This window comes from Triturus cristatus, chromosome 12 (assembly GCF_964204655.1).
Source record: "Triturus cristatus chromosome 12, aTriCri1.1, whole genome shotgun sequence".
Taxonomy (NCBI): domain Eukaryota; kingdom Metazoa; phylum Chordata; class Amphibia; order Caudata; family Salamandridae; genus Triturus; species Triturus cristatus.
This window is the reverse complement of record NC_140595.1, coordinates 102260883-102282383: the sequence shown is the minus strand read 5'-3', so window position 1 is coordinate 102282383 and position 21501 is coordinate 102260883.

The following is a 21501-nucleotide window of genomic DNA, read 5'->3' as shown; positions in this document are numbered from 1 at the left end:
GAGTCAGAGACCCGGATGTTACTGCAAAATATAATTTGTCTTATCAACACATCTTCATCAATGTTTCCAAAGGCCTTAATTAAGTCCTATTGATCTGACACTTGAATCATAACGCAAGAGATGCAAATATTTGGGTGGTTTCTGTAAATCTTGAGCAATAAGCCATTCAACTATACATTGGGCATCCAACTGGAATGTGCACCTTAGAAAGTCCCTGTTTGACAACAGAATATTTTCTGTATGATCTTTAGAGGCTACCAGATTACCAGCGGTAGAAGGAAGGGACAGCACTTGTATGTTGACATCTAAAGGCATTACCAGCATTTCTTAGTATCCTCTGTTTACATAGTTACTAGATACATCTATTTTAATATCAGGTATTTTTTATTTTAAATTCTTCTTCTAAATATTTTTAGTTGATTTACAAATTTATTAAATGTAACTTCTTTGGCCTCAATTACACCTGCTCAATAAAATTATGACACCCTTGCAAACCACCAGTTGCACAAATGTCAGAATTATGAATTTGTCTGGAAAATGTGGTAGTTGGATTTTTGCGACAATCATTTTTTGATAAGACAAACCCTCTAAAATGTTAAAAATTGTAGTAAATACCGAGACATGCAGATGTCTGGTGGGGTTAGCACTAACATATGCAAGTTATTGCCCATTTCAATTGGTAAACTTGTAAGTGGCGTTATCATTCACACATCCTGTAATAATCCCACCGATATTGTTATGTATTGGGTGTGAAAAGTAATACACAAATAATACACAAATATCAAGGCACCAATCAAAGCAGTGATGTACTATACCGTTTATTAAATTGTACTTTAAAAGTAATTAAAAAATATTTGTTTGTGATAATTAAAATTTGTATATTTGATATTCACAAAATACCCTCCATCAGAGCTTTATTCATATGATGTTTTCTTATAACATTGTAATACACACTACTGAGATTTATACCAAATGATTTATGTTCAACTGCTCTTTTCCTTGATGAATTTGCAATTTTTTCTGTCTTTATTTCACATTTTTCTTTTTCTGAACCTCTATGTTTCGCATTTGGGTGATGCAATAATGTGAAAAAAATAACCAATGAAAACTGAGAGGACATAAAGCTCTATTTTAAGAAGTGGACTGTCCCAACTGTATCACAGGGTGTGTCCAAAAGCAGCTGCGGCTACTGCCCCGTGACTGGCGAAACTTGCAGCTGACAACATGATCGCCTACCACCTGCGCGGGTTTCCGGTTCACCGGTTGAGCTGATCACAGTTTGAAACTTAAATGTTCACTTTTTTTCATATGTTAACTTGTGATGTGAGTTGAGTGTTGGTGAAAGTAATTGAACAATTATCCATGTCGTTGTGCACGTACCCCACAACTAAAATCCGCACTGCTTTTTAGGTACGCTTCAGGTCAATTTTCATATCCACTCAATCTCTGATCCGCTTGTCCACTGAGATTTTAATTGTAAGAATAGACCGAACCAAGCTTCCACAGATGGGCATCAGTCAATGGCAGATAATATTTTATTTCTTATATTTTATTTGAGTATTAATAAAGCATCAAATCAAACTCCAGTGGCAGAAGGGCAGCAGGGCCCTGTACATAGCAGTGGGATACCTAACTAATGTATATAGGCAGGCATACATGCAGATTATTTTTTTAAAAAAGAACTCAAGACAATATGCATATAAATGCAGATTAGAACAGATCCGAAACACAACATCACAGTGATGGAGGTGGGAAATTGAAGGGATATAGCCTTGGGTGGAAGGAAGATCATGGGTTGAAGGTGGTGCTTGAAACCTGTCCTTGATTCCACCAAGGATTGAGCAGGTCAGAGGTTCAAACATAGGTTGTTCAATTCTTAGTCCACATGCAGAGACAGTCTGTTGGCTTTTGCGTTCAATCGATTCTTCTAGATTTACAACATGACTGTGTTTGTGCTTCACCAGATTTGTTGAGTTTAGGGAAAAGCTTGACTGATTTATTCAAGTGGAGAGCATCACAGATCCCACAAATGATGTTCAAGTTGATTCTGGCAGTGAGATTCACCCAATGCAGTGATTGTAAATTAGATGAGATGTGCTCAACTTTTGTTTGGTGACTAATCATTGGATTTTACATTGCACAGTGTCTCTGTTGGTGTCTGATGCGGGAGGGGTTGGACTGTGGAATGGAAATCCATAGGCGGAAGGAAAGGTTTCATTGTTTGCAGAAATGTATACTGGAACCATGTTGACTGTACTTTTTAATGGTATGAACCTTCAGGAACAGAGAGCGGTCTTTGAGGAAACCCCAAGAGTATGAAATGTATTATTTCCCACAGCAGAGGGCCCTAATGCATTACTGGCCTGAGTGAAGGGGATACCAGTAAAAAAAGTGGAAAAGCAATAAATGAGCCCAATTTGCTTCCACAAATGGCAATGTGGCTGTAAATACTAGCCAGCCTCATTCTCCCACTCTCTTGGAGCTGAAATAGTGCCAGTTTGCCTCTGGCTTCTGCACAACATTGAACTACATCTCTTCACAACAGCCTACCATTCTCTACCTAAGTGCCAGCATATAGGACAAGAATACCACCACACATGGCCCCATAGTGTCTCTTAGAATGGCAGTTATGGTTACTTTAGGGCACGAGTTATAGTCACTTGAGATAACTATAGCTTGTGAAATTCTGTTGATTTGTTAGCTTCAAACAGTATTGGGCATATTTACAAGCCCCTATCGCCAGCAGAATGTCACGTTTAGTGACGTTGGGCTGGCTATAAGGCCCCCTTTTACGCTATACTTAGCGTGAAAGGAATGGGCAATGCTTGTTGCGGTGAGCGTTCCACTGCAACACCCTTTGATTTTGACAGTTCCCCTATATTTACAAGGGTGGAGTAAATATGGGGCAGCGCCAAAATTAATACGATCCCAGCAGGTGTCCAACCCCCCGCAGGCACACAACCCACTTTTTTGGGGGTGCTGTGGATCCCCGGTTCCACCACGAAGCCCAATGTGCTACCCCAAGGGATTTGCTCTATTAGCAAACCCAAAAATGTATGTATGTATGTATATATACATATATATGTGTGTGTGTGTATATTTATGTATATACATATACATGTATATATATGTATATTCACTGAAAAAACCATAGGTTTCACACATGTTATAGTTAGCGGAAATTTTACTGATAAAAAACCAATGAAATTGCCCCGTTATAGTTAGTGCTGGCAACTATAACTCACGCGACCGCAATCCTCTGCTGATGCTAATACTGTATTTAGACACTTATTTGCCCATGTCTTCTTCCATACATTTTTAGCTATACATATATTACAAATATTTTTTTTTATAAAGACACATATGTCATCAGCAGAAGATTGCGGTCGCGTGAGTTATAGTTGCCAGCACTAACTATAACGGGGCAATTTCATTGGTTTTTTATCAGTAAAATTTCCGCTAACTATAACATGTGTGAAACCTATGGTTTTTTCAGTGAATTTGCAAGGTTTTTTAAATGCTAATTCCTAACTATAACGTGTGTGAAACCTATGGTTTTTTCAGTGAATTTGTACGGTTTTTTAAATGCTAAGTTACTTTACGCCATTCGAGGCGTGCGCGCCCACTTAACGCAGTGCGTTCCGTGCACGGTTTTTATCAACTTTAATAAGCCCTGTACATTTGGTGGCCTTCGGCCACCAAAAGCACAGGGGGTGGGGTCAATGTGGATAGTGTTTTTTTTATTTCGATTTTATAATTTCATGTTGCCAAAATATAGTTTTTTTACTGATGTAATAAGCCCTGTACATTTGGTGGCCTACGGCCACCAAAAGCACAAGGGGTGGGGTAAGTGTGGATAGTGTTTTTTTTATTTCTATTTTTTATCGTACGCTTATGGTAAGCGTACGGTAAGCGTACTCGGCGAAATTGCCGAAAAAAAAATAAAACCGTTTTTGCTCTTGGGGGATGTTTGGGGACTCCCTCAACATGACTATGTGGGAGGGAGTTGTCAAAACAGCCCCGTAACATGTTTTTGGGCATCATGTTTGATAAATAACACTCAGTGCGAGAGACAAAATGGCGGACGCCGCTTCCTGGTTTCGGCCGATTCGAATGTTTACTAAGATCTAAGAGCCAATCAGAATCGCGCTCGCGCACGCCACCGTACGCGTACGGTAAGCGTACGGTAAGCGTACCGTAAGCGGGCTCAGATATATATATTGATTTAAAGGCTATTTTCTCAGAATCTACTGAACAGATTTACACCAAACCTACAAAAGGCACTTCCTTGACATAGGGACTACCTCTCTGCCAAATTTCTAGTAATTCTGTTCAGCCGTTCGGGCTGTAGCTCTGTCTAAAGGTCCTATGGAAAAATGCATGGGAAAAACGCGTTTTGGGACCCCCCTTTTATCTCAGCCCCCGCTTGACGAATCCCCCCGAGACTTTCAGGGTAGGAGCGGAGCGTAGCGCCCCACCTATTTTGAGAAATTCGCGAGGATTCATCGACCGGCGCCAAAGTTATTCAAAATAGAATGTTGCGGATTTCCTATGGAAAAGGGGTCCTAACTATAACTACCTACTGGCGACCGCCAGTAGGTAATGTATTTATATATATATACACACACTCACACGTGAAATATGCTTATGTTAGTAAATACCGGTTTTATGGCATTAGTGTTGTAGTGATAAATCGATTTATCCATTTTCTTTTTTTGCAACTTTTTGATGTTATTAGAGCAAACGCAAATAACTTGCCTTCATCTTCCTCTCTTGCTCAAACCACAAGACCTCCTGCAATGCCAGATGCTGAAGGCACGTCCATGGCACTCACATTTCCTTTCATGACTTAAATTGCATTTGAGGTGGCGGCTCACTCCTGTTATCCTTGCTAGTCTTACATGTTGCTACAGCATCACACACTTTTCCCTTTAAGTCATGATATTTTTTCTTTACGTCTTCCACTTCAGAAGGAAAAAGTGATGCTGCTGTGACTTCCTGAGTGATGTCAATCCAATAGGCTGATGATTGATGGGTGGCATCTTCCACGTTAAATGACCCATGCAGTGGTTATAGTTTTTAACCTCTAATGATGGATCACTAAAGTTATATTTGCTAATCCTGCTGGATCCCATGTTGTCTGTTTGGCACCGTGTTTTACCTTATAGATGGCTTGTTTGTGAAGTATGCACTGGATCCTAGCAGTGGAATGTTTGTGGTTGAATCTGGTGAAAATGTTGTCTGTCTGCTTCTCACCAGGGCAGTGTTGGTACATGTGCGGTACACTATGTAGCAAACAGTGCTACTGGTACCTTAGAAACTATAGCAAACCTATTTTGAACATGTTGAAATAAAAAAAACAATTGGCGTTCTCTGTGCATTGTTCCCATGAGTTAAATAGTAGACCATTTACATTTTTTTCACCTAATAAAAAGCACACATACTATTTGTCAAGGTGTACCACACCTGGAAAATACAGATTCCACAAGGCATGGTAAATAATGGTAATGGCACAATCTATACACACACACATGCACGCACGCCCACACACACACCTACCCACACACACGCCCATCAGCATCACAAATCCTCCAACTCAAGAACATCAATACTCAGCTGTCTCACAAGCACCTTACATTGCTCTGACATCTCCTCACAACACAGCCTAGATGCATTGTTCAATAAACTAGTTCCAGACCACCTTCTTCACACATCATAGATGCCCTCATCTTCAGGGGCTATAGCATCCAATGCATAGACTATGCACTCAAGACAGCAGTAGAACTTGCAGTCACTCATACGTCCACCTGGCCATGCCCCATCAGTGACGTAACAACTACGTCTTTTGTTCTACTCTCCTGCCACCTACCCCTCTACTTCCTGAAAATCTTTCAGACATCCCTGGACCCAACAAGAGCTTTACAGATGAAATCTCAGACTTTCTCTATTCAGTACAACCACACCACATCCCTCAGTCACAATATCAACCTCCCAAGGGATTCAAACACAACAACGATGAATCTCTTGATACATCAAACAACAAGTCTTTATTATAAATTATCAACATAAGTAATGCATGTTATCTTTATTAAACCACTTCCCTCTTGATAATGCTATGTGAACACTTTGTGAAACTTAGGTTCTTCTTCCCCAGCCGATGAAAAACAGCAGGCAAGCATAGACAACATTCAGTGTTATTTCCTTCTTCTGCCATATCACGTGTCATTTTTAATGCACATGTGCCTGGGTGACCTGTTCAGGTGACTCTGGGGTAAGAGACAGACTTATGTCTTCAATGGTCTCTACAGGAGTCTCTGGAGTGAAAGACAGACTAATATCCTGGAAACCCTCCTCAGGTTTCTCTGGAGTGAGAGGAAGACTTATGTACAGGATGGTCTGTACAGGTGTACCTGGAGTTAAAAACAGGCTTATGTTCAGGATGGTCTGTGCAGGTGTCTCTGGAATGAATGACAGGCATATGCCCTGGTTCCTCTGGAGTGCAAGAAAGGTTTATGTCCTGGAAAGCCTCCTTGTGTGTACCTGGTGTCCCCAGTGAGAGGCATTCTTACTTTCTGCTCAGGTTTCTCTGGAGTGAAACACAGGCTTCTGCTCTGAATAGTCTTTACAGATACCACTGGAGCAAAAGAGAGGCTTATGTCCTTGATGGTCTGTATAGGTTCTCCTGAAGTGAAAGACAGATTTATGTCCAGTAAAGCCTTCTCTCGTATCTCAACTCTGTATCACAAAGACCACCTAAATTCAACCCAAGACAATGTGCAATCAACGAGGTTAGCTCAGGACTCACTACTACCTCAATATTGGACTTCTGAACCATGATGTATAATACTGCTCTATTATATAACTCTTGCGATAAACTGTTGTAAAGCGCTCCAATACCCCCGGGTCCAGCTAGCGCTATATAAAACTCCTTAAATAAAAAATAAATAAAGTAATAAAATAAATCTCATGTCCCTGGTGCCCCTGGAGAGGGAGGCTGGCTTATGTCCGTTACAGGTGCCTCTGGAGCGAAAGACAGGCTAGTGTTCTGGATGGTCTGTACAGGTGCCTCTGGAGCAAAAGAGAAGCTTATGTCCTAGATGGTCTGTATAGGTTCCTCTAGAGTGAACGCCAGGCTTATAGCCAGAAAATCCTCCTCAGTGTCCCTGGGGGAGAGGTTGGCTTATGTCCTATACAGGTGCCTCTGGAGCAAAAGACAGGCTTGTGTTCTGGATGGTCTGTACAGCTGTCTTTGGGGTGAAAGATGGGGTTGTGTCCGGGAAAGCCTCCTCGATGTGTCTGGAGTGAAAGGCAGGTTTGTATCTTGGATATCCTCTTCAGGTGCCTCTGAAGAGAAAGGCATTGTAGTACTTTGGTAGACAAAGTGTGGAAAAGGAGACTACAGGATCCAGTCAATCTTTCAAGAGGATTTATTTCCAAAAAACACGACCCACAACTGCAGACAGGTCTGAACCGTTCCAGAATCAACAGCATCTGATCTGCTGGGAATCTGGAACTTGCAAGAATATTCCAAAAAACAAGCATACAGTGAATATCAAATCAAAACGAAAACAAAATTAAGTATCAAAGTATCACCACTATTACATATCTTCCCTTCTTAACAAAACAAAAAACAGGAGTTCATTTAAAATCATAATCAAGCAAAATGACAGGTAAATTGACCTTGAGTGCACTAGGTGGTAACTAGATAGGTAAATTGACTGTGCATGTACTATGTGTAGAAAGACTCAGCTCATGTAATTCCACACATTCAGACAAAGATAGGCTTGATGCTTGCTGATGTATAAGAGTACTGCCCAAACCTGGAACAGAATTATTACTTTCACCAGAAGAACCAATACTCAGATCAGTAGAAACCATGGAGTCATAGTCATAAATTGTGAAGTCCATGGCACTAGTGTGCATTTTCCTGTACATCTCTACTTGCAAGTTGGAAGAAGGTACAAGACAACTCTTATTCCACTACTCCTTACCATATAACAACACAGAACCCTTACCTACTTCAGCGATTTGTACAGAACTCAATTTTGATTCTCCTTTTTGCCATAGCATGTTTTTTTAATGAGGGCCCAATCATCAATTTTAAACTCTACATCTTTCAAGTTCCTTTTGTCATTAAAATTTTCCTTCAATTTGAGTTGTCTATTACTAACTCTTGCATGCAATTTACGCATGTCGATATTCATATTTGGGTTGGAAAAGATTGCAGAGAACCTATTAGGAAAAGAGTTGGACTTGAGATCTCTACCTCTCAACAACTTAAAAGGTGAAACACCTGTGGTAGAATGAAGAGAAATAAGGTGAGCAAAAACTTTCTCTTTGATACACTTACTGAAATTCAATCCTGCTGACATTGCAGTCTGCACTGCTTTAAGTATGGTTTGACCCTTTCAACCAATCTATTTGCCAAAGAGCTATAAAGAGCAACACAAAGAGGCTTAATATCACGCTTTCACCCAAAAATATTTCATTTCATTGGAAATAAAATGTGTACCATTATTGACAGCAATCATATTTGGAGACCCCTCCAAATAAAATACACTCTCGAGGAACGTAATAGCATTGTTGGTGTTAGAAGAGTCTACAAAAGCATAATACATCCATTAAAAAAAATAGTCTATTAGTTAAACTAAATATCATGTATCATAGGACGTAAATGAAAAGGACCAGAAAAATCTAATGCCACTTTGCCCCAGTGTTGATATGGTAGAGGTACAGGATACAAAGGTTTCTCCATAGTTTGCCAATGCTTATCTGACACAACACAATGTGGAGAGTCATCAGTATAACTTCTCATTTGTGTGTCCATTGAGGGCCACCAATAAAACTGTCCCAAATTCTTACAAGTCACTGATATGTCTAAATGTTCTTAATGGGCTTAACAAACCAGTCTCTCATGAAGACTCACAGGTGGTATAAATTGACCATTTCTCACACAGATATCATTCTCACAAGATAATTAATCTGAAACCTGACTAAAAGCGTTGAGTTCAGCAACAAGACTGGTAGACTAAGGCCAACCTTCCTTAATGTACTTCAAAACACACTGCAGAACACAATCCTGTGAAGTGGCTTCTGCCCATTCGTCCTCAGATATTAAACTTCAAGCTCCATTATAGAGTCAACTGCAGCTATAACACACTCAAAAGCATCATTGATGTCATCCACAAAATCAGTGAAAGAAACAGGCAAACATGAAAGACAAGTGCCTTACCAATCATGCTGAAGCTTTTCCAAGCCCATTACCACTCAATAACTAAACCAGAGGCTTGTGATCCATGTAAACATCAGAGGAGGCACCCCATACGTATGTTTTAAACTTTTGAACAACAGCCCACAAACAGGCCAGAGCTTCTCTTTCGAGAGGGCTATACTTAGTCTCAGAATCTTTGAGGGTCCTGAGGCAAACGCAACAGTAGTCTCTTTACCAGAAATGAAGTGTCCAAAAACAGCACCAATCCCATTTTTACTGGCTTCAGCTGTTAAGAATCATCTCTCTTCAGGTTCAAAAGAATCCAAAGCCGGTGGATTCACAACCAATTCATTCACCTCTTGAAAAGCAGCATGAATGTCTGATGTCCAGTTACATTTATCCCCTTTCCTAAGTAGCGAACGTAAGGGTTGTACTACCAATGCATAACCAGGAACAAAACAAGCATAGTACTTGTACGGTCATAAAAATGAATGTAATCAATGTTTGTCAACAGGAGCTGGTGCCTTCAGAATCACCACCAAATTGCAAAACATGGGTCTTACACCGTCAGCTGAAATGGAGTAACCTAAGTATTCAACTGTTTTGACGAAAAACCTACACTTCTCCACCTTCACTGTCATTCCCCTGTCACTCAGTATGTTTAACACATGTTCAAGTGGCCAATCAAACATTACTTGTAAAGTGCATCTAATCACCCGTGAGGGTATCGAGGCACTGGGTTGCTGGGTTTAGTCGAAGAGCCAGGTCTTGAGTCTCTTCCTGAAGTGCGTCAGTGAGAGTGATGTTCCGAGGAGGAGGGGGGAGGGCGTTCCAGGCTCTGGTGGTGAGGTGGAAGAATTAGCAGCCTCCACTGTTGCTACAGCGCATGTGTGGTGTCTGTGCGAGGGAGGTGGGGCAAAGGCTTCTGGATTGTCAGTGGAAGTTCCAAGTTGTTTGACTCCAAACACATGTTTTGATGCAGTCATTCCAAAGTTAGCAATATAATGCACTTAAGAGTATATGGTTTAAACGCATCCACAAACAGCCATAGAGAATAGACTCTGGTAGCTGCAGAGGGGCCCTGCTCATGCAGAGGCACCCCCTCACATTGTAAACCAAGCACCCTGCCCTCAGGATTGATAGGGCCTGCAATAGGGGTGGCTGATAGGTTTATATGTGTGTGTATGGTGAGATATAGAAACCTATATCTCAGTGAGGAGTGCTAACACTACCTCACACAGGCTGCAGTAGCAGGCCTGTGGTGTCAGATTGAGAATGCTTCCCAGGGGTGGCATAATACATGCTGCATCCCCTGGTAGGCCTGTGAAGTGCCTATGTCCTAGGTACCTAAGGTACCATATACTAGGGGCTCATAAGGTACCACAGTATCCAATCACTAGTGCATCTAATATGCACACCAAGTCGTTTAGAGAGAACAGAGAAACTGGGGCACTGATTATCAGGGACCCAGCCGGACTATAGCCAGAAACCAGTGTATACATCAGAATAAAAGTGGGGGCAACATAAGTGCAGATCCTACTCTCCTACAGCTGGAGATTAAGGCTTGCATGACTGTTTTTCTAGTGCTGATGGGGAGCCATTTGAAGATTCTTCAGAGCAAATGGAGAGTGTGGAAGCAGGCGGAGGAGACTGTGTTGATCTATCGTTTCATGGTGAGTTTGCTGTCCAGGATAATGCCGAGTTTGCATGCGTGGTCTTTTGCTGTGGGAGTGGGTCCGAGTTCGACGGGCCACCAGGAAGCATGGTTACCAAAGATCAGCACTTTGGTCTTCTCAGTGTTGAGCTTCAAACAGTGGTCCTTCATCCAGTCTGTGCCATTCTTCATGCAGTTGTGGAAGTTAGACTAAGTGGTGATGGGATCTGCTGAGAGTGAGAGTATGAGCTAGGTACCATCGGCGTAGGATATGATGTTGAGATTAAGGGTTCTTATAATGTCGGCTAGAGACATCATGTAGGTGCTGAAGAGGGTGGGACTAAGGGATGAACCTTTAGGGACACCTCTGATGGTGCTTGTGCATTCCGAGTTGAAGGGGGTTAGGCGAATTCTCTGCTATATCCCATGCAATCCACCTAAGTGCTTCTCCCTTGATCCCGATCCGGTGCAGTCTTTTGATGAGTGTATGGTGGTACATGGTGTTGAAGGCTGCGGACAGGCCGATGAGGATCAGGGTTGCTGATTCTCCCCTGTCAAATAGGGCGCTGATTTCATCAGTGGTAGCGACCAGTTCGGTCTCGGTGCTGTGGTGGTGTGGAAATGAGATTGGGAGGCGTCTAGCAGGTTGTTCCTCTCCAGTTGTTCGGAGAGCTGCCAGTTCAGGGTCTTCTCTACAAATTTGGTGGGGAAAGGAAGCAGCGAGATGGGACTGTAGTTCTGGAGTTCACTCACATCAACAGAGGGTTTTTTGAGGAGAGGTATGACTTCTGCATATTTCCATGCCTCAGGAAAGGTAGCTGTGGTAATGGATGCATTGAGGATGGTGGTCAGTTGGTGGCTGATCTCGTTGATTCCTAGGTTGAAGAGGCAGTGGGGGCAGGGGTACATGGGAGCTCTCCAGTGGATGGAGTTCATGACGGCTGTGGTGTTTGGTGTGGTGAGCTGTTCCCATGTGGTGAGTTGCTGGACGGGGGAGGCTTCCATTGGGATAAGGAGGCTTAAGAGGTTGGTGGGTTGGGGCTCGAAGTTCCTGTAAATGGTGGATATCTTGTTGTGGAAGTGATTCGCCAGAGCATTGCAGAATTCCTCTTAAAGATGGATCGTAATAAATGTTCATCTCTATCTTTAGTAAATATTAGTATATCGTCTTGGAATGCCTCGACTTTGGAAAGATCTCCAAAAAATGTCTCCATCATGTTCTGAAAAACACTTGCTGCTGATGCCAGTCTAGACGACAACCTAAGTACTAAAAGCATCTAACGGTGTCACAGAAGTTGTGAGGTCATGTGACTCCTCACTCAACACAGTCTGGTGGTTGGCAAAATGTAATTAGTTATAGAAAAATTCCCGAATATTTGCAAACAATTCTTGAATATACTGCAAGGGCTGACAGTCCACCACAATATTTTGATTCAAGGAGCATAAATCCACACATAAACACAGGTATCCAGAATATTTTCTCACGAAAACAACTGGAGAAACCCATTCTGATGAATCTGTATGTTTGATTACACCCTTAGCACACCATTTATAAAGCAGGACTTTCAAGTTCTTCCTCACACTGAGAGGATAGGGACTTACTTTGTGCAAAACCAGAATGCCACCCAGTTGGAGCTTAATAGATTGTTCAAACCCTTTTTCCATAAATATTTTGTTCCTAAAAACCTTAGGAAATTTAGATGTGAGGGATGGAACTAAGTTATCATCTGTTTCCAAATTTAATATAAGGCATTTCCTCCATAATGGTGGGGTTCTCAGGTTGCAAAAGAATGTCCAACCTAGCTAGATTCTTCCATTCCACGAATTTAACCCAGCTACATACATTTTGGTTGATATTCGGGATCCTTAGCATTCCAATAAGGCATTTAAGTAACCAAGCACATTGATATATTGGTCACCGAAGTCCTTATGATTGACATCAGTTTCTTCTAAAACAAAGTCCCTTAGCCAATATTTTAAGAAGATGGTATCAACTAGAATTGTATTTGGCGCTCCAGTGTCTGCCATTACTTGTAAACGTTTGCTATCAATTTTAGCCTGACACAAAAGCCCTATACATTTGCAATCACCTGAAATATTTCACACATGGTCAAATGTCAACACTTTATTACTGAATTCATCCGCACATTCTTGTACATTAACACTACTAATATTCATATTGCTCTTCTGATCATTGCAACACCTTGTGGTACCTCCCTACATAAGACAAACTGATTAAAAATTACCCATTTTTTGCAATAGTTGCACTTCCTACCCAAGGCCAGACATGATGGATTACTACTAAGATGTTTTTTGAGTCACATCTATAGCAACAAGATTGCCCACTCCTGGGTTTGTTAAATTTAGTATTCACCACACAAAGAGAGTTATCATCAATTACACAAGCAACATGCAAATGACCCTCATTGGTCATTCTTAGACCTTTCAGCCTTAGGTTGGTCTTCTGCCCAGAGTTTTGTCTTCCTCCTTCATTTTTACCTGGTCTCTTTTTTGCTTGCATTAGGACTCTGTAACCTTTACCACTGCTAACCAGTGCTAATGTGCTTGTGCTCTCTCCTAAACATGGTAATATTGGTTTATCTCCATTGGGCATATTTAATTTACTTATAAGCCCCTAGTAAAGTGTTTCTACATGTACATAGGGCCTGTAAATGAAAATCTACTAGTGTGCCTGCAGTACTGGTTGTGCCACCCACTTTATTAGCACTTTAAACATGTCTCAGGCCTGCAGAGTCTGTGTGGGTAGTTTTAAACTGCCATTTTGACCTAGCAAAATAAACCCATTGCCAGGCCCAAACCTTCCTCTTTAATACATATAAGTCACCCTTAGGGTAGGCCCTGGACAGCCTGGAGTGCAGGATGCAAAGTATTTAAAAAGTAGGACAGGTACTTTTAAGTATTACATGTACTACTAGAGAAAAACTCTCAAATTCATCTTTCTCTACTGCAAGGCATATCTCTACCGTGGGATAAAATTTGAGTTGCCTTATTACATTTTATAAGTGGAATTTTCAAATGGGAAGAGATAGTCTGTTAAATTTTTGTTTTTCTGAAATCACAAATTAAAATCCTAACTTGTGGTGAAGTCGAATTTTAAATTGCCATTCTGAAAATGCCACTTTTAGAAAGTTGGCATTTTCCTGTCTTATCCTTTAGTGCCTGTAGCCTGTATCTGGTCACATGACCGGGTGTAGCTGATAATTGGGCTTAGTGGATTCCTCCTAGACAGCCACACACAATGGGAGCTTAGGTGTGACTGGATGGGCTATCACTGATAGGATGGGAGGGAGGACCTGGGTACAGCCCCACTACCTGAATAGTCTGGTGTCCTGTCTCCAAACAAAGGGCTGCATACCCCCTGTAGCTAGCCTGGAGCCAGGACAGGTAAGACAGGATGCCTGGGGACTTTACAAGGAAACGTCTGGAAGCTTCTCCCCAGTCCAAAGGCCCAACTGGGTATAAATACTGGATCTGAGAAACCACCACTTCAGTATACTTCTGGACCTGTGGATACTCTGCCAGGAAGAAGGACTGCTGTGCTGCTGAATGACTGCCACTCTGCTGGACTGCACTTTGCTGGACTTCTGCTTTGCTGTGCTGACCTGCTGCCTGCTGTGAGAAGGACTGGACTTGCATCTTTTGAACCCAGAACCCAGAGTGACTCCAAGGGCTAGTTGGCTGACTTCCTGATCTGAAGCCGCAGGAACATAACAGGCTTCCAACAACCTAGCATCTGCACCCGGACTCGGCCATCTGTGAGTCTACTCTGCCAAGTGGTGCCCCTCTGTCCTGGACCCTTGGAAGTGGACTTAAGGTGCTTTTCCAGCCTCTGTGGATCCAGCAGAATGATGTCTCACTCTGCTGCACAGCGGAACCCCAGGCAGAACTGACACATCTCACCTGCTGCGTTGATTGGACCAGTTACAAAGACTTGCATCACCGCCGCAGCCTGCATAGCCATCGGAACCAGTCCTGCGCATCATATCCTTGCCACCGGCCCTCGCACCTCTAGACCTCATCGACACCACCGACCTCCGCATCACAGTGTCACAGCTCCTCACAACCGGCGCATTGCCCCGACAACACAACATATTCCTAACTCCGGACTTCGCATTGCGAGCCCTGGTTGGCAGGGTCCTCGATGGCGACGCAACAGGACCTTGCTGCATCTCGGAACTAATACATCGCTTGGGCTGTGTGGCGCATCTCCGACGTGGATCCATGCAACCCACCGCAAAACAGGATTCAAGGTACTCTGTTCAGAAGGCCTAACTGGGTCCCTGCAGCTGGCCCGTGCTCCATCATGGTCGGCCTGGTCTTGTGACTTTGTCCATGTACGGCTTTTATGCCTTTTGGTGTTATTTTCTCTAAAAACTTTAAAATTCAATATCTCCGGCTCTACTAATTGGATTTTTGTCATTTTCTTCTTGTTTTATTTACTAAAAATCCCTCTGTTGTTCTAATACTCTTGTAGGCTCCTTTTGTGGTGTGTTTTCATAGTTTTACTGTTTAGACTGTTGCAGAAATACTTTACATATTGTCTCGAAGCTAAGCCCAACTGCTCTGTGCCAAGCTTCCGGGTGTTGAGCATAGGTTAATTTGGGGTTTGATAGTGCCTTACCCTGACAATACTTGTGGTTTCTGCTTGAACAGGGCAGTAAACCAGTAACTGAATTGCTTACAGTTGACAAACCTTGTGAAGAAAAAAATGTATCTCTCTATACCCGCCACTATGATTATAACCTCTGATAGAGATGAATTTCTGCTGATCAGCAATCTTTCTTGAGTCTTTTTGACAGACAGTTGAATACAAACTGGTCTCTAATGTATGTTTCAATATTATTTCCAAACTCACATGTTGTGGCAAGTACATGTAATGCTGCTTAGTCCTCAGTGGACTCAACACCACTATTACAGGCGCCCTTATGTCTTGAGTGGGGTGTACTTGTGCCTCTGGAGTGACAGGCAGGCTTATGTCATAGAAGGCCTCTTCATGTGACTCTGGAGCAAGAGCCTGGTTCTGCAGCAGTCATAAAACCAGACTCCTGTTTCCTAAGCGTCATCCCCTCAATTCTTTCCTGTGCACAGCCACACTGCGCCTGAGTGGCCTCTTCACATTCCTTCCCTTTGACATTCAGGCTCTTATCAAATGATGGTTCTTCAGGAGTGATAGAGGGCGATGGTGCTCTTTCATTTTTAGGGGTGCATTATAATCATGAGTAGTCTGCACCTACATTTATTCTTTTATCTTATTAACATGGAACATTAGAAGTGTACTGTAATAATGTGAAAAGTGATGTGTTAGGTATATTTTCCATATAAACGTGAAGAAATTAACATTGCAGTACATGTGTGTTGAACTGAAAACATTAACGTGTATTAAATGTGCTAGATGCTTGCACTTTATCACGCATTTAATGTGCCATGTAACGTGTTAATTTAGAGATGTTCAGTAGAAGAGTTCATTTATATGTAAATACGTGAGGCCTATGTGCTATTCTCTTATGTTGGCCGATTTTCTGCAGGCCTGAAATGCATTCTCCCTGCTGCTCTCATGTTGTGGAGTTAACAGCTGAACTTTATGTGCATGTTGGATTTGTTCTTTTCTCACGTTTCTGTTGCAGGTGGAGAAACCTGTCTTTGTTAGTTAGAATAACGCTTTAGGAGTTAGGCTCAGGAGAGGAAAGAATACATTCACACACGAAATGCTGATAATGGGAGACAGTGTTCTTTCTCACTGGAGAAGGCCTGGGAATCAAGGTCACCAAGTTAGGAGCTGAGAAGTATCGAAACTGAGTGGAAAATCACCTATGAGGAGTGTCCAGTGGGATGAGGTGATCGGAAGTTGGCGTGATCTGAGATTTGGGTGTTTGAGTTAGGGACAGTGCCCCAGGGGTTGAGTCAGGGGAGGAGAGGAGATCGATGCTGAGTAAGGAGCATCTTAGAACGAGCTGTGTAGCCTTTGGCTACTTGAGCCATACAACGTGAGTGTACTTGTGACTGTAGCAGCGTGGGAGCAGGAACGCCAGTCCTGAAATGGCACACCCACAATTTGTTCTGTGCCCTATACAAGTGTTGAAGCGTAGTTGTCAATGAGCCATGGCTCTTGATCTTGAAGCATCTCCATTCGGAGACATAGGTCTAGGAGCCACTTTCAGGAGTGGTTCCTGGTAAATCCACAAGAAGTCCTATGGCATTCAAAGAAAAATGGGTCTCAATATAAGTGTAAAGAAGTCATCACGAAAAGGTGCTACCTTCCTCCGCCATTTCTCAAAGAAACTCACATGGGAGGAAACCACAGAAACAGCATGGCATCTTAGAGTTTCTCACCATCATCTCATGGGAGTTCTCAATGGGGTAGCTCATGCCAGCTGTCATGGAGGCAGGTGTCAAGAGCTAGCCTGCTCAATCCTAAAATAGAACAACAGGGCTGTAGAGTGTGGGTTAATTCAATTTTGGACATAACTGTTCATAGGAGTTTAGCAGTTTGAGCGGGCCCTTCATGTAATCTGTGAGTGAATGAATCTTTATTGTTTAAGAATACTAAAAATCATTACAGTCAATTAATACCAAATGCTGATAGAATAGATACATGGCAGAACATCCAATACACTTGCTAAAAGCAGCCAGTCACCCAAACCACATATTCTAAAGGCAGCACCATTTCCTAATCCCTGTCCACTGTAGGGCTCTATTTACCCTGCGTTGGACATAAGAGCTCGCTGTAAAAAAAACTGTGCAAAAGATTTAATTAGCGAACGCTCCATTTATATAAAATAAACCTCCGCCCCTTTCTTTTTATAATGATACTTTAAAAGAACTCATAATAAATTAATGTTTTGTTTGTAGATATTTTAATTTCACTAACTTCTTTTCTATTTTTATAAAAAGAGAACACATTGTATGGCATTGCAAAGACCTTTGTGTTATGGTAAACAATGGTTTGCTCTATTTCCTTTTAAATGACTCTCATCCATGCTACTTCCTTGGACCCAGGGTCGCACTGGCCTATAGGGCAAAAAGGCAGTGCCTTATTGGCTGTTCTGATGGCAGTGTGTGGGCCAATTTTTGTTGCTTGTTGGCCTGTCTTATGATATGCTGGCCCGGGTTTTTACTATTGATTTCCGTGATACTAAAACAAATATGGTCTGCAGCAAGCTCAAATCCATGCAGTCGTCCACACCTTGCAAAATACTTATACAGCCTGTCTTTACCCGTTCAAAACTTCACCAATTTCCAAACAGTGGCCAGCCTTCTAATTCACTAATAGAGGCCACTTTTATTTTGGTCCCAGGGCATATTTTGTGTCCCATTCTGACCCTGCTTGGACCTTTGATTTCTGAACTGTGTTTAAACTGCTTTGTGTGTTTAGGGTTGCAGTATCATCTCTTGTCTATGGGGGGTGCTGAACAAAAAACATAAACACACATAATGAAACCACAGTCCCACAAAGGACAATTTTTTTAAAGTTGTAAAAATCGACACAGATGTTTGTGAAGTCATTTTCTATCATTTAGAAGACATTATGTAGTGGGGACTTGGGTTCAACAGTAAAATCCTATAACCCACAGCGTAAGTATGTATGTATGTATGGTGGGGGTGTTTGTAAGGACAGTAACACAAACACCCCCACCCTATATCGCACACATATAATAAAGTGGCATATATTTTTGGATTGGACTTCTGCTCTCTTTAATCATATATACACCACACTAACTGGACTATCAGTCGCCATATGCCAACTATCATCAGATGAGTGTGCCAGCAATACATAATGGTTTCATAATCCTTTAGCCAAAATAAGTTACAATAATTGAAAAGTATCAAAGTAGAATGTCTATTTGAAGCAATTTAATCAAATCACACATGAAAAAAACAGGAATATTCTAGGCTTTTTCATTAAAGTATGCTCTCAATTAATATCCTTGGTGAGGATGAGGCAGTCAATGCCAGTGAGGATCCTACAAATAGATGAAATGGGAGCAAAATGAGAATTCTGTTAAATAGCGAAAGTTAAAAAAGGGCAATAAATGTGGTTGCTGTGTTTACTAATTCTTTCCTTTATTGGAATATTTGCTATTCAATAAATATAAACTTCTATGATTAATAAATTATGCAATTTCAGACACCATCTTTTTGTCATTAGGGGCCCGGTGAACAAAATCATTGTGTGGCTGGAATCCCTCCAATTCGCAAAATCAGAGGATTTGCAACCATAAATCCATATTTTTGTAAAGCATGAACATGTCCCCCTTTAAGGATTCAAGGTGTTGGGGGGCCGTCGGGGAGATTAAGTGAGCTATTGCCCAGAGTAACATGATGCTGAGCTGACATGGCCACCGGCTTCAGGGATCGAACCATGAACCCTGCGCTCCGGAGTCAGCCGCTCTGGCCACTGCGCCACACCTCTACCATGAAATGGTTTTTTCGCCTGTCTGAACCACTTTTGAGGTTCAGAAAAGCCTTTCAAATCACAAAAGTGGGCTTATGACTAAATCTAAATCACAATGAGGAGGGGGCAAGTTAAGGGCGTCCGCTCCTATTGGTGGTTTGCATTGAGATGTATCTATGGTTTGTGACCGCAGTTGCAAACCACCGACCAGTTAACAACACCTCAAGGAGAGCTGACTCATTTGCAAAGCAGAAGGTTTCTGGCACAAACAACATTTGAGTTCTGTTATAATGCACTTTTTTGGCATTGAGGTTCTAAGTGTTCAAGGGTGTGCTGGGTTTGTGTTTGTGGGTTTTAGGGACGGTGGGTGCAAATGTGATTTTCTAGCATTATGTGTAACTGTGCTGGAGGATGCCAGGCCCTGCTGCAGGGTGTTGAAGTATATTTTTTAAAGATCTGGAGGCATATTACCAAGCCCCTATCGCCACCACAATGTCACTTTTTGTGAAGTTGTGGTGGCAATAGGGTCAGCGCCCTATTACCAAGGCAGAGTTAAACCACATAACGTGGCTAAAAGCCACGTTAAGTGGCTTAACGCTGCCTTGGTAATAGGGACCCTTTCACGCTAAAAATAGTGTGAAAGGGGCATGCAGTGGGTGTTGCGGTGGGCGTTCCACCGCAACACCCATTCACTTCAACGCTGACACCTATTATCAATAGAGACGATAATAGGTGGCAGCGTCAAACTTAAGACCAGGAAAATCCTGGTCTTAAGGTGGCGAAATGAGGAGAAATGCTTCATTTCTCCTCGTTTTTGCTTTTTCCACGTGTCCTGCCTTGTGCAGCACACATGGAAAAAGCAAAATGTCAAGGTTTGTTTATGTACAGGAAGGTATCCCTTCCTGTACATAAACAAACCTTTTTTTTAAATGCCATTTTGTATCTTACATGTGTGCTGCATGAAGCAGCACACATGTAAGTTACAAAATGGCATTTTAGGTTGGTTTATGTACAGGAAAGGACACCTTCCTGTACATAAACAAACCTCCCTGCTTGCAGACACCCTTGCACTCTGGTGCAAGGGTGCCTGCGTTGGCGTTAAGTCGTGAGACTTAGCGCCATTGCAGGGTGAAACGCCAGGCTGCACCATATCCTTGGTAATTCAGTGCAGCCTGGTGCTTCCGAAGTGGCGACGAGAGGTGTTAAGCCAAGGAGGCTAACGCCTCTCACCGCCAATTCCTAGAAAATATGCCCCCTGGACTTCATTGTTAAAGTTAAGGGTTGTCTTTTTATGGCGCTTTAAGGAGTCATGTGTTCAGTCTACTCTAATGAGAAGGCTGGGGGTCTGAAAGATAGAGTGAATTGCTGAGAGGATTCCGTACAGTTGCCTTTGGTGCAGATACACTCATTCTGCTATTACATGTCCTTTCAGCTTTAAGGTGCCTTCTCTCCCTAATTTTGAAGATTCTGTCGCAGATCATAATCCTTTGTGGCCTAAAAGCTGTAAACCAGTAGTGATGTATGCTTCTGTTTTGAATGAAGTAGAGATGTTAGATAGGGAAACTCTTCTGAATGTTGTACAAGGGACTCTGTCAGGGCCTGTCTGAATTAGCCAGATAGATTGCTGTTGTTGGATTTCCTCTGACTATGGTGGGTTACTTTTACAGTAAACTTTATATGTCATGTAGAAGAAATTGTCCAGAATATTAGAAAGATCTTATGGGGATTTGTAAAGAATTCAGTACAAAACTATCTGCCACCATTTGCTTCTCATTGATTAAATGACACAATTATACCTCTTTTTCGTGTGGACACTCTACACATGGCTGGATCTTCTTCGCAAAGGGTTGAAAGAATGCCTGTAGACCTGGTGTAGATAATGGGCTAACATTGTAAGTGATGGAGGGGTTAGTTTGCTGTTGTATCCCTGCTTTAGGTGATGGGTCAAGGGGCTCTCATAGCCCAGGTATAAGAAATGGGCCTGTCTGTTCTTCTATCGGCTGTTGTAAGTTATGCCATAGACAGGTTGTTCTGGGCGACATCATGTAATGGGATAATCATGCTAAATATTTTACATTTCTTTAGAAATGATATGTCTCTGTGGCCTTTTTGATTGATGGAATGTTCAGGATGCTTTCTGAGACCTCATTAAGTAATAGGAATACCTTAGGAATTGGTTCTTAGTATTGGGATGTTTACGCTGTTCTTTTAAGTACTTATGTA